The sequence below is a fragment of the Mastomys coucha genome, unplaced genomic scaffold, assembly GCF_008632895.1.
Source record: "Mastomys coucha isolate ucsf_1 unplaced genomic scaffold, UCSF_Mcou_1 pScaffold9, whole genome shotgun sequence".
Lineage (NCBI taxonomy): Eukaryota > Metazoa > Chordata > Mammalia > Rodentia > Muridae > Mastomys > Mastomys coucha.
The window spans coordinates 80,528,554-80,541,245 of NW_022196915.1; the positions used below are offsets into that span (position 1 = coordinate 80,528,554).

The 12,692-nt window shown below is 36.9% G+C and overlaps 1 pseudogene; it reads right to left on the reverse strand.

The window, feature by feature from the left end:
• Positions 1–2,842: 2,842 nt before the first annotated feature.
• The window catches only part of LOC116084195, a 30,573-nt pseudogene continuing 20,723 nt past the window's right edge, over positions 2,843–12,692 (reverse strand).

Here is a 12,692-nt window from a genome sequence, read left to right on the forward strand (position 1 = left end):
TCCTCCTCCTCCTCCTCCTCCTCCTCCTCCTCCTCTTCTTCTTCTTCTTCTTCTTCTTCTTCTTTTTCCTTCCCTCGTCCTATATTTTGCTTTCTTCCCCTTCCCTCTCTTTGTCTTCCTTTATTTGCCTTCCTTCACTTCTCTTCCATAACATTGTTTTTTAATAGCCTAAATTGTTTTTATTTTTCATTTTCATACCTTAATCTTTTTTTACAGTCCAGATTTTATCCCCCTCCCGGTCCACACTGACTGTTCCACATCACACATCTCCTCTCCTGTATCCAAGAGGATGTCCCCATTCTCCCTACCCAAGGCCCCAGGCTTCCCCACATCCTGGGGTCCCAAGTATCTAGAGAGATAAGTGCATTTTCTTTAACTGATCCTAGACCCAGCAGTCCTCTGCTGTATGTGTTGAGGGTCTCATATCAGCTGGCATATACTGCCTGTTTGGTAGCTTAGTTTCTGAGAGATCTCAGAGGTTCAGATTTATTGAGACTGCTGGTCTTCCTATAGGGTTGCCCTCTTCCAACTTTTCCCTAATTCAACCACAAGTGTCACCAGATTCTGTCCATTGATTGGTTGCAAATATCTGCATCAGACTCTTTCAGCTGCTTGTTGTTCCAAGAGCAATCATGATAGGTCCCTTTTGTAAGCATACCATAGCCTCAGTAATAATGTCAGGCCTTGGGGTCTCCCCTTGAGCTGGATCCCACTTTGGGTTTGGGTCTGTTGCTGGACCTTCTTTTCCTCAGGCTCCTCTCCATTTCCATCCCTGCAGTTCTTTCAAACAGGAAAATTGTGGCTCAGATTTTTGATTGTGGGATGGCAACCCCAGCTATCCACTTGATCCCCTATATTTCGACTGGAGGTGGACTAAACAAGTTCCCTCTCCCCACTGTAGGGGATTTCATCTAAGGTCCCTCCCTCTGAGTCCTGATCATTTCTCACTTCCCAGTGACCCAATAACTGAACATGTTCCCCTTTTCCTCTCCCTGTTACCTTTCACATCCAGTTTCCTCCCTCCCTTCCCACATTCTATGATTGCTTTTTTTCTCCCACCCAAGTGGGATTGAGGCCCTTCTGCTTGTTAATTAACTTTCTTGATTTCTGTAGATTGTGTACTGTGTATTCTGTACTTTCTTAGATAATATCCACTTATTAGTGAACACATACCTTACATGTCCTTTTTGGTCTGAGTTACCTCACTCAGGATGATATTTTCTAGTTCCATCCATTTGCCTGCAAAACATATGATGTCCACATTCTTAATAGCTGGTTAGTATTCCATTGTGTAAATTACCCATATTTTCTATATCCTTTCTTCTGTTGTGGGAATTGTGGAGAGTTTCCAGCTTCTGGCTATCACAAATAAGGCTGAATGCCATTTTGTACTTTTAATTTTCTAGTTTTCATGATTTGAAACATTTGATTATGATAAACCTACAAGCATTTTTCTTCATGTTTTTATTCACATTTCACTGAATTTATATAATGTTGTTCATATATTTCACCTAATTTTGAAACGGTTTATGTGAATTTTTTTTTACGTTTTCTTCTTCTATTTAAAAAAATCAATTAAATATGCACTATACTTCTTCCATACATTTTAATATTACCTTTATTTTTCATTTGAGGGTTGTTGTTCTTTGTTTGTCTGCTCCTCACTGTGTAACTTACCCTAGCCTGAAATTCTGATCAGTTATCCTTATCAATCACCCAGTTTATTATCTTTATTAATTATTTCATAATTCTATAATTTTTGTTCTTATCATATTCATCTACTTCCTCCATCTTTTCTAAGATCCGTCCATTATTCATATCTATTTTGTGTCTTCATTTGTTTTCTAACCCCTTGTTTCCCATTAGTGCTACCTATATGATGTTAGGTGTGTGGACCTGCACTGGAATAGTCAGTTTACCATTACCTATACCCTTAAAGAACTCTCCCTCTCTCTAAAGTTTCAATTTCCAGCACCTCCTCAGCTATTATATCCACCTTCTCCTCTTCAATGGGATTTTTGTCTGGCTTCAGCTTGAACATTGTGGATTCTTTCACAAACATTGGAAGTTTGTATGTGCAAGTAGCCAATTATATCTGCTAAATAATGTTTCCTCAAGTTTTTCCACTACCTCTGAGTCTCATGATCTTTCTGCCCTTTCTTTCACATTGACTGTTGTGGAAGACAGAGGGGTGATTTGCTTAAAAATGTCACTATTTGGTCTTAACACATCTGTAGAGATATACATGCACAAGTCCATTCATATAACTGCAAAATTTATATATATATATATATATATATATATATATATATATATATATACACATATATATATGTATATTACCCTATTATAACTAACCTATTATATATTTATGTATTATATATATATTATATATTTAAAATATACATATGTCTGTCAGCCTGTCTATATGCCAAATTAACTCACAAGGAAATATGTTTTATGTTTTTGTGGACACTTAATTGTAATCTGGCATTTGAGGTTTTTTATTTATATTTTTTGTACAGTATTTATATTGGTTTTGGTAGTGTTCTTTGTTTAAATGTTTGTAAATACCTTTGGCTGGAAATTAAAATTTTAATTCCTCTCTATGTAATTGTATATGTTTGTTTGTTTTAAGGGTACAGTGAACTTTATTGATGGTATTCAAGAGAGTAGAGATGGCTCCATAGGTCTCTCCTGTTATTATGGGGGTCTGGGATAGAAATTGTGAGGGAGATGCTCAGTGTTGGGAGCTAAATTGGGACAGGGACTCCTCAGGAACTGAACGCCTCTCTCTTGCTTTCAGGGTCCTTGCTGGGGGAGGAGATTGGTCTAGAATTTCTTACTCCTGGGAAAACATGAGGTTCACTACCCTATTGCTGTAGCCATATTCATTGTCATACCAGGAAATTAGCTTTACAAAGATGTCATTGAGAGCAATGCCAGCCTCAGCATCAAAGGTGGAAGAGTGAGAGTTGCTGTTGAAGTCATAGGAGACAACATGGTCCTCAGTGTAGTCCAGGAGACAACCTGGTCCTCATTGTAGTCCAGAATACATTTTAGTGGGCCCTCAGTTGTCTGTTTCACCAACTTCTTGATGTCATCATACTTAGCAGATTTCTCCAGGCAGTAATGTTAGATCCACAATGGATACATTGGTGATTGGAACATGGAAGATGATGCCAGTAAGATTCCTGTTCAGCTCTGCGATAATCTTGCCCACATCCTTGGTAGCACCACTGGATGCCAAGATGATGTTCTAGACTGCCACGGACCGGGATTTCTCACGGGGTCCCTTGTTCCGCAGGACGAGCGGTTCTGGCCAGGTGAGCACGGGATTCGGCTTTTGACAAACAGACTACACATGAGTGGTGTAAAATCTGAGTGTATTTCTTTTAAAAATGACATGAGGTTTTTATAATCATTGCAAAAGATAAAATCTGGCAGCTCAACAGTTGAGGCACCTCTGAGACTATCTGAAACATACTAGGTCTAAAACAGCAGCTATCTCCTCTGAACTGGTGCTGCATCCCCTGGGCCCAAGCACTCTGGGCCCCGGGGAATGTGGGTGCATGAATCTGAGCCCTAGCCCATCTAAGTTCTAGTGCTAGTCTTACATGTGAGTCCAAGTCCTTCTTCCCCCAGTCCTAGTGCTAGACTGAAGTCACCTAGGCAAAACAACCCCCACACACCAAGGTCAGTAGGGTCTGGTAGCTAGGTGTGAAGCAGGAGGAAGAGGGGTGGAGCCCTCCCTGTTGAGGTATTCTTATGCTAATTCTCTGGTTCTTGCTGGAGGCAGGCAGAGGGGAATCTCGACCTAACATTATAAGTTAATGTAAACCTTTCAATTACTCTCTAGTACTTAAAACATTAAACAAAGATAGTTGGAAACATTGTGTCGGCCAGGAGACAATGTCCAATCTTAACCATTTACAAATCATTACTTGGGGTAGCTTTATGCCTAATTATGAGGCCGTGTTGTTGATGATTGGAAAGACCAATCTGAAACATGTCTGAGTTAGGGGATACCAGCTACTAGTCTGAAATCCAGGAGGCACAGAACCCCTTTTGGGGCCTTATTGCCTCTTATCCTTTATCAGGATTTTATCCCCGATATTTTGGATGTGACTGGAGTAGACGAGTGTGCGTGGCACTAGACAACCCCATGCCATTATGCCACAGCTTTCCAGAGGGACCATCTACAGTCTTCTGAATGGCAGTGATGTTATGGACCATGGTCATGAGCCCTTCCACCATGCCAAAGTTGTCATGGATGACCTTGGACAAGGGGGCTAAGCAGTTAGTGATGAAGGATGCATTCCTAACAATCTTGAGTATGTTGCCAAAGTTCACACCCATCACAAACATGAAGACATTGGCAGAAGGGGCAAAGATGATGACCCTTTTGGCTCCAACGTTCAAATGAGCCTCACCTTCTCCATGGTTGTAAAGACACTAGTAGACTCCATAACACCCTCAGCACCAGCATCACCCCATGTGATGTTAGCAGGATGTCCCTCTTGGAAGATAATGGTGGGCTTCCCATTGATGACCTGCTTCCCATTTTCAGTGTTAACTGTGCCATTGAATTTGCCATGGGTAGAGTCATATTGGAACATGTAGACCATGTAGTTGAGGTCAATGAATGGGTCATTGATGGCAACAGTCCCCACTTTGCCAAGGGCAGAGCAGAAGGCAGCCCTGATAATCAGGTACCCAATATGGCCAAATCCTTTTACAACAACCTTCACCATCTTGTCTAAGAGATGAGATTGGCACTGCAGAAGATGGAGCTGCTGCTGTAACAAGGAAGAACTTGTTTGTTAATGAATCCACTGTGGCCTATCCAAGCCAGCTAATTGTCTGATTTCTAAATCTGTCATTCAATTCGACAAGACAATAATTTCTCTTCTATGACCACATTGACTCCATGACTAAGCCATTACTTCCAAGTAAACCAAAAGATAAAATAAGTTTAAGTAAATATTACAAAAATATTTAGTGAAGTTAAGTTGTAAAACCATTTAAAATTTCTCAAAATATTTATTTTAAATAATTAAATTTTTATTGTTTTAATTGTGTACATGTGTGAATGTGTCTGTATGGTTATGTGCATATGGATGCACATGCCTGTGGTAGCTAGAGGTGTAAGGTATCTGAAGCAAAAATTACTGACAGCTGTAATCTGGCTAATGTAGATGCCAGAAACCAAAATCAAATCCTTTGGAAGATTAGTAAGAGCTCTTAACTGCAAAAGCATATCTGTAACTACAGAATATTGATTTTTTTACATCTCTTGTTGATATTAAATTACTTTTAAAATAGTATATCTTTTAAGATATTTTTAAATGTGTAAAAAGAGAAAATGTTTCAAATGTGATTTCTAATGTACTTAATTTTTTATCATAGTTGAATATTCAGCCCTGTTTATATATAACACAAGACTGATTTGGGTTAATCATGATGAACCAGATGCATTTACAATCAATCATATCCTGAAAGTACTTTTAAGTTTTCTGAATATAAGGATAAAATGAAAATATGGCACAAGAAATTAGAACAGATTTTAAATAGCTAGTTTTCTTATGACTATGAAATTTATTTGCAGATATGAATAAAATTGATCATATAAAACATGGAGTCTTTTTCTATTTTTAATTAATATTCTATATTTCTGATAATATTCATAAATATGCTAATCATTTTAAATTAAATATTATATCCACACAAATAAAATCATTGTAGTTTTATGTTAATTTATATCTCAGGATTTAAAAGCATTCCTTGACTTCAATTCACAGTGAAATACAAATTATCTCTAATAAATCAACATATTTTACAATTGATAGTTCTGGGCATAATGACTCACATTCACTATATATACATATATATACCATGTATATATGTATGTATATATATATGTATATATATATATGTATGTGTATATATATGTGCAAATTATACAATTGTTCTGTTTTTAGATCTCTAACATGTCAGGTCTTAGGTATTGTCTTTTATATTTCCATGATAACAAAGATGTCATGATAGGTCACATACCCTGACCTAACTATTAAAGGACTATGTTATATGTTTAGTATTGCTCCAAATTTTAGCTATTTTTTTTTTATTTTCTGCACCAATCAGAAATCATTTTGAATATTAGTTCTGTTATCTTCTATATTTACAGAGGAATTTTATCCAGCAACATGGTTGCTGTGATCACATCCAAAGACCTTCTGTATAATTCTGATGGAATGCAGAAATGTTGTACGCCTTATATCCTTCTGGATGAAATATAGAAATGTCTTTAATATACCTTTAATCACCAACAGTGACATCTGATTGAGGGACAGACAAAGTGATAAAACAGAAAAAAATATTTGACAGAATGTGTCAGAGATAGAATGCATTCAACTTTCAGCAGAACAGAAGGAAAAGGAGGATTTTTAAGAGTGATGAAGGAAGGGAGAGTCAGTCAGGTGGCAGTGACTACAGTTAGTGTAGTGAAGTTCATGCAGTTGAAGCCAGAGAAAGAGAAGGAAGGAGACTGAAGATTAGAACAGACTGCCAGACTTAGTTTGAGGTCAAGCAGACAAATTCAGTCAGAAGCTGAAAGAAGCCAATTGGAGTCAGTCAGTGTTGGGAAGAGTTTGTGTAAGGAGACCTAAGTTGAACCAGCCATCCAGAGTTCAGAACAATAATGATGAGCTTATTCAGGAGTGAGCTCTAAGACACAATTACATCTGGCAAGTAAAAGATACTAATATAGTACTGCAAAATTTAAAACATTATGGTCTACAGTTTGAAACCTGAAATATACCCTAATAACTTATTTATTTGAAATGTTCATGTTTTACAAAGTATTCTAAAGTGAGATTTACACATTTTTATTCACTTCAATATTAAGAGGTTTTTTTCCCTAAGAAACTTGAATGTCATAAGTCAGTGACTTATTATTGTTTTTTAAGGAGTATTTGAAGGTTATTTCTTTTAAATTAATCTATATGGTAGGTATTTTTTCTAGAGGATAACTAAAGCAATGGACTATTCCCTTTGCATTCAATTGATGCTACATGGTTATCCTGACTGCTTGGTTGCTTCATGGCAGTAATAGTTGTCAAACTTAATTGTAGAACTGCCCGTCTTCAGCATTGAATTAAAATAATTTTTGCCAGAACATGATTTTGAAACTGCAAACTTTAATTTAATGCTGCAACTTTAGTTTTATTCATTCAAACACTGGCTTGATTGTAATTTTCCCATTGATACCAAGCATTAGGGGCCATTACCAAAATAATACTAATTCTCTCTTTAGCTATAGTTCTCTCATTTTTCTTCTGGTAATAGCCTGGTTATATACACCTATATTCAAACTGAACTTGATTTAGCTTGAGAGACTATTTATCCAATCGTTTTGTAGGTGAGCATGGAGGCATCACTTAGAGTAATTCTTTTGGGGTAATACAACAATATATTTCTTACTCACCAAAATCTTTAGTGTCACAAATATTGCAGGTAGTTTAAAGAAACACATTTTAGTATTTTGAGAAAGGAAAGTGATATTTATTAATGGAGCAGTATGATGTATTTATTAAACTCTTCTTTGTGGTACTTATGACATAGAGAAAAACAAGTAGTTGGAGTCATCTGGGTTATTCCAATTAACTCAATTTAAGATGAAATAATGACAGTCATTTCATTTTTTCTTACTATATTTTCAGTAGCTTTTCTGACTGTAAGAAACTTGACTTCATAATTCTTTATAAAATTTAAGTAGTGGATCGCCATCATGACTTAGTATTAAAAGTATACCAAATAAATATATTTTACACTCTGCAACTTAAATAAATAAATAAATATATGTTCTCAGTTAAGATGTCATGAAAAATGAAATAAAACTGATTCTTTCATTTAACTTGAATTAACAGAATCCAGATGACTCCAAATACTTGTTTTCCTCTATATCATATGTACTACTATGAAGAATCTAATAGCTGAGTAGTATTTCATTGTGTAAATGAACCACATTTTCTGATCCATTTTTCTGTTGTGGGACATCTGGGTTGTTTTTAGCTTCTGGCTATGACAAATAAGGCCGCTATGAAAATAATGGAACAAGTGCCCATTTGGCATATCGGGGCATCTTTTGGGTATATGCCCGAGAATGGTATAGCTGGGTCTTCAGGTAAATCTATTTCCAATTTCTAAGGAACATTCAGATTGATATCTAGAGTAGCTGCACCAATTTGGAATCCAGCCAGCAATGGAGGAGTGATCATTTTTCTCCACATATTCACCAACATGTGTTTTCACCTGAGGTTTTTATCTTACTCCTTCTGATTGGTGGGTGTAAGGTTTCCAATCAGGGTCATTTTAATGTGAATTTTTTTGATCACTAAGGACTTGGAACATTTCTTTAAGTATTTCTCAACCATTCCAGATTCCTCTCTTGTGAATTCTCTGTTTAGTTCTGTATCCCACTTTTTTTTCAATTGGGAGGTCCCAGGCTGACCAGCTGAGGTGGCAGGTGGATCCAATTTGGATGGGTGATTTTACAGGATCCAAGATGGAAGGTTTCCACATGGAGGTTGAATGCTCTTGGGTGCCTACAAAGCCCGTCCAGACCAGCGAAACAGGCCACAGCTAGACAATGGGCTCTAGGGATCATGAATGCCACTCACTTCTGTTTCATATTGGGTAGCAGGCACATCTAACTAGGATAGATGGTCGAGCAGGGTTCCAAGCTATCTTGGTATGCGGTCTTGATTGTCTTGAAACTAGGAATACAGACCAGGCTGGCACTGAATTTCTGGTTTAGCTTCTTTTCTGCTATATTTTCAACTGCAGAACCCATTGCTAGCCATTGGATTTTGTGGTTCTCATCTACCACAAAAATATTTTTTTTACTAACACTTTAAATTTTGCATTTATTCATGAATTAGTCATTATTCTAGGGTTATAAAAACTTTAAATGAATAAGATGTAACTGGAGTGGTGGGCTATCCTGAAACTGTTACCTGTACTTATGATATGTTCTTCTAGCTGAGCTGCTTTGTCTGGCCTCAGTGGGAGAGAAAGCACCTAGCTATACAGAGACTTGAAGTGCCAAGGTGCAAGAATATGGGGGCGGGGGCTACCTTCTGAGATGAGAATGGGAGGAGGGGATGGGGGAAGGATTGTGGGTGACCTGAATGAAGGTAGTGAGCAGGATATAAAGTGAATAAGTTAAAAAAAAAAAGACATAAAAAGGCATTTGCTATCAATTGTGCATTTTTCTTTTATTGAGTCTGAATTCAAGTTATATAAAATTGATTTTCCATATATATGTGTGTATAATGTTTTCCTTTACCCATTCTCCCTATGCTATGAATTTATTTATTAATTTTTAAATTTTGTATTATTCAGAAGTTTAGTAGAGCTAGCTAACTTGAAAACTCTCTGTAATATTGACAGCTGCCACATTTTAAATACTCTTCTTCTTTATTTCTATTACTGAAATACACATGTTTTTGATATTTTATATTCTGTCACAGTTCCTGAACAATCTATTGAAACATTTCCCATTTAAAATCTACCACAACATTACCATTCAAGCATAAGGAAATGGGTCGGATTCCTTATCACCCACACAAAAACTGAGCACAGAAGCACATGTCTTTAATCAGAACAACCGTGGGGATATTTCAAAATAAGAAGAGAGCTGGAGATTTTTGGGAAGCCTGCTTATACAGTTTGTGAATTCTGAGTTCAGTGTTGAATTCATTAAATCTATGTGCAGATTGATAGAACATGAGGATCAGTGTTAAACACTGGCCACCCTTGCATACAAAATCAATAAACATTCACCTTCTTCGGTATGTGCATCTGAAATTGACACACAAGTGTCTCCATGTAACACAACATACAGGTAAATAAACATATACCTCCTTTCAATATATAATTAATATGCAAGTCAATATATATAAAGTATATGAGTTAACAAACATATGCATATTTATGTGATATATATGCATATGCATGGAGACAGAAATACCATAAAATCATCACTAAATGAAGATAACAAATTTACTAATTATTACTAAAGATTTTTTATAATTCAAATCCCTTACACCAATCCCTGAACAGCTTTTACTAATCTCCTTATGTTTACTAAATTTCATAGAAAAAGAGACATGAACTTTTATTCCAGTGCTATAATTTTAATTATTTTGTCAGTCATCCATTTTAATTTAGCCATATATGGATTATTATTTTTAAAACTAGTTATTAGAATATTGTGTGTCCATATGAATAATTTCAGGTATATGACTCAAAACTGGTGAAAATTTCAGTGCAAGTCTCTGGATGGAAATAAATATTAATTATCTTATATTAATGTAGTAGTTGAATGATAGAACAACTACTTTGCTCTTTGCTTTAATTGTCCAAAAACTACCTGTTTCTCCTATGTTTGTATAGTTTTATCCAGATTGTAGTGAGTGAGTATTTAGACAAAGTTTCCTCTGAAAAGTCTTTTGAGTTTTATCATTTTGCTAATTATATAGTATTATGTCATTTTGGGCCTTTGTTTCTAATGATAAGTAAGTTGAGAAGCTATTCTTGTTTTTATTTGCCTGTCACATATTTAAATGAACCCAGATTTTTTCCTTAATGTTTTATGGATTTTTCAAGTAGGGAAATATTATAACTGTATTTTAATAATATTTTCAATTTCTTTCTAAATATACATGTTTCAATATATTTTCATTTTTAATAATATGGTATTCCAATAGAAAATCTACTTTGATATCCCTTCCAGCCATTATGGCAATATATGTATTTTGGTCACATTTCTATTCTTGGGATATAATACCAGGACCAAGGAAACTTAGAAAAGAAACCATTTACTGCACTTAAAGTTTCAGATGATTAAAGTTCATAAGCATCACATCAGAGAGCATGACAGCAGGCAGGCAGGCAAGGACGAAGCAATAGCTGAGAGCCTACATATTGATCTACAAAAGAAAACCAAACAGCTGTCTGGGAAGGACATGCGCTTTGGGACAAGACTGCCCCTAGCAACATACTTTACCCAACAAAGCTACTACTAATAACTCTTTCCATACATTTCTAACAATTGGGGATAAAGTTTTGAATATATGACCCAGAAGCCATATATACTCAGATTTTTTTTTTTTGTATCAGGACTTCTCATAGCTGTGCAGTGAAAACGGTCTCCAATTTCTGCCCATTAGACAAAGACAATGAAGCAGGATGAGCCAGGCTAGTCCACATTGCAAGTTCTAGGCTAGCTAAAGAAAAATAGAGGCCTATAATCAAACTAAAACTTACAAAATAAAACTAAAATTAATATAACCTAGAAAAAAGGTACAATTGGTAAAGTCACTTTGTATATGTAAAATTGGATGTTTTATTGTGGAAGTATTATTAGCCTATAGTAAATTTAGCCATAATGTTTGAAAATAGAGAACTTTTTTTTTATTTCTGCACAAATGAACTCAACTTTCGGGATGAAATGCCAGTCTGAAACTTAAGAAGTTGTTTCTATTTCTATTTTTAGATTCTGGATGGTTTTGCTCATTTCGTTCACCTATTTGATTGTGTTTTCCTGTAGTTCTTTAAGGGATTTTTGCGTTTCCTCTTGAAGGGCTTCTAACTGGTTACTTGTGTTCTCTTGTATTTCTTTGAGGGTGCTATTTATGTCTTTCTTAAAGTCCTGTATCATCATCATGAGAAGTTATTTTAGATATGAATTTTGCTTCTCCAGTGTGAAAGTGTGTCCAGGACTTGCTATGGTGGGAGAATTGGGTTCTGATGATGCCAAGTGACCTTGGTTTGTGTTGTTTGTTTTCTTATGCTTGCCCCCTGCCTTCTGGCTACCTCTAGTGCTACCTGCCCTTGCTAAATCTGACGGGAGCATGTCCTTCCTGTGATCCTGGTTGTGTCAGAACTCCTCAGAGTCAAATTGTCTCTGTGATCTTGTGATTCTGGGATCCTGGCATCCTGGGATCCTGGGCTTGTTAGAGCACCTGGTATAGGGGACCGGCCTGCGGTCTCTCTTCCTCCGTGGGTATACACGAACTGGGTTAATTGGGTCCTGGGAAGGCAAAAGGTTAACAAGGAAGGACACAGACGCCAGGTAGATGTGATAAGAGAGAGAGCTTTGCTGAAATTCACTCAGTATTTATAGTTATGCTAGGAACCAGACCCAGAGGAATTCTAAACTTGCCCATCTAACATAAACAGGAGAAAATCCATTAACACCAGACCAGAAGGAGATCTTGAAAGGAAGATCGGGGAAACCTTTAACATAAGCATGAGACCTGCTCAGTCTTTGATCTAAGGAGCAGCAGTCAGGGTTCCACCCAGCGGGTGTCCAGCTCCAGCTTCCAGTCTGTCCAGGCTGCTTTACAGAAACCAAGTCGCTCCCAAGCAAAAGGGGGGAAGGAGTCCACAACCTGGGAGTGGGGCTTGCTCTGTGTGTTGTGGGACTGGCTGAGGAGCTTGTGCCTTAGGTCTGCTCAGAACACCAGCCCAGAGAGACTGGAAGGAACCAGAAGTACTGGGCTAGCAGAGTTTCTGTGTGCCTGGTCCCACTGGTCCCATTTACTCCCAGTGTTGGGACAGATGGTGGGTCCTCCTTACCTCTGATCCTGGGCGTGTCTGAGTGCCTGGGAGTGGAGCTGTTAGCA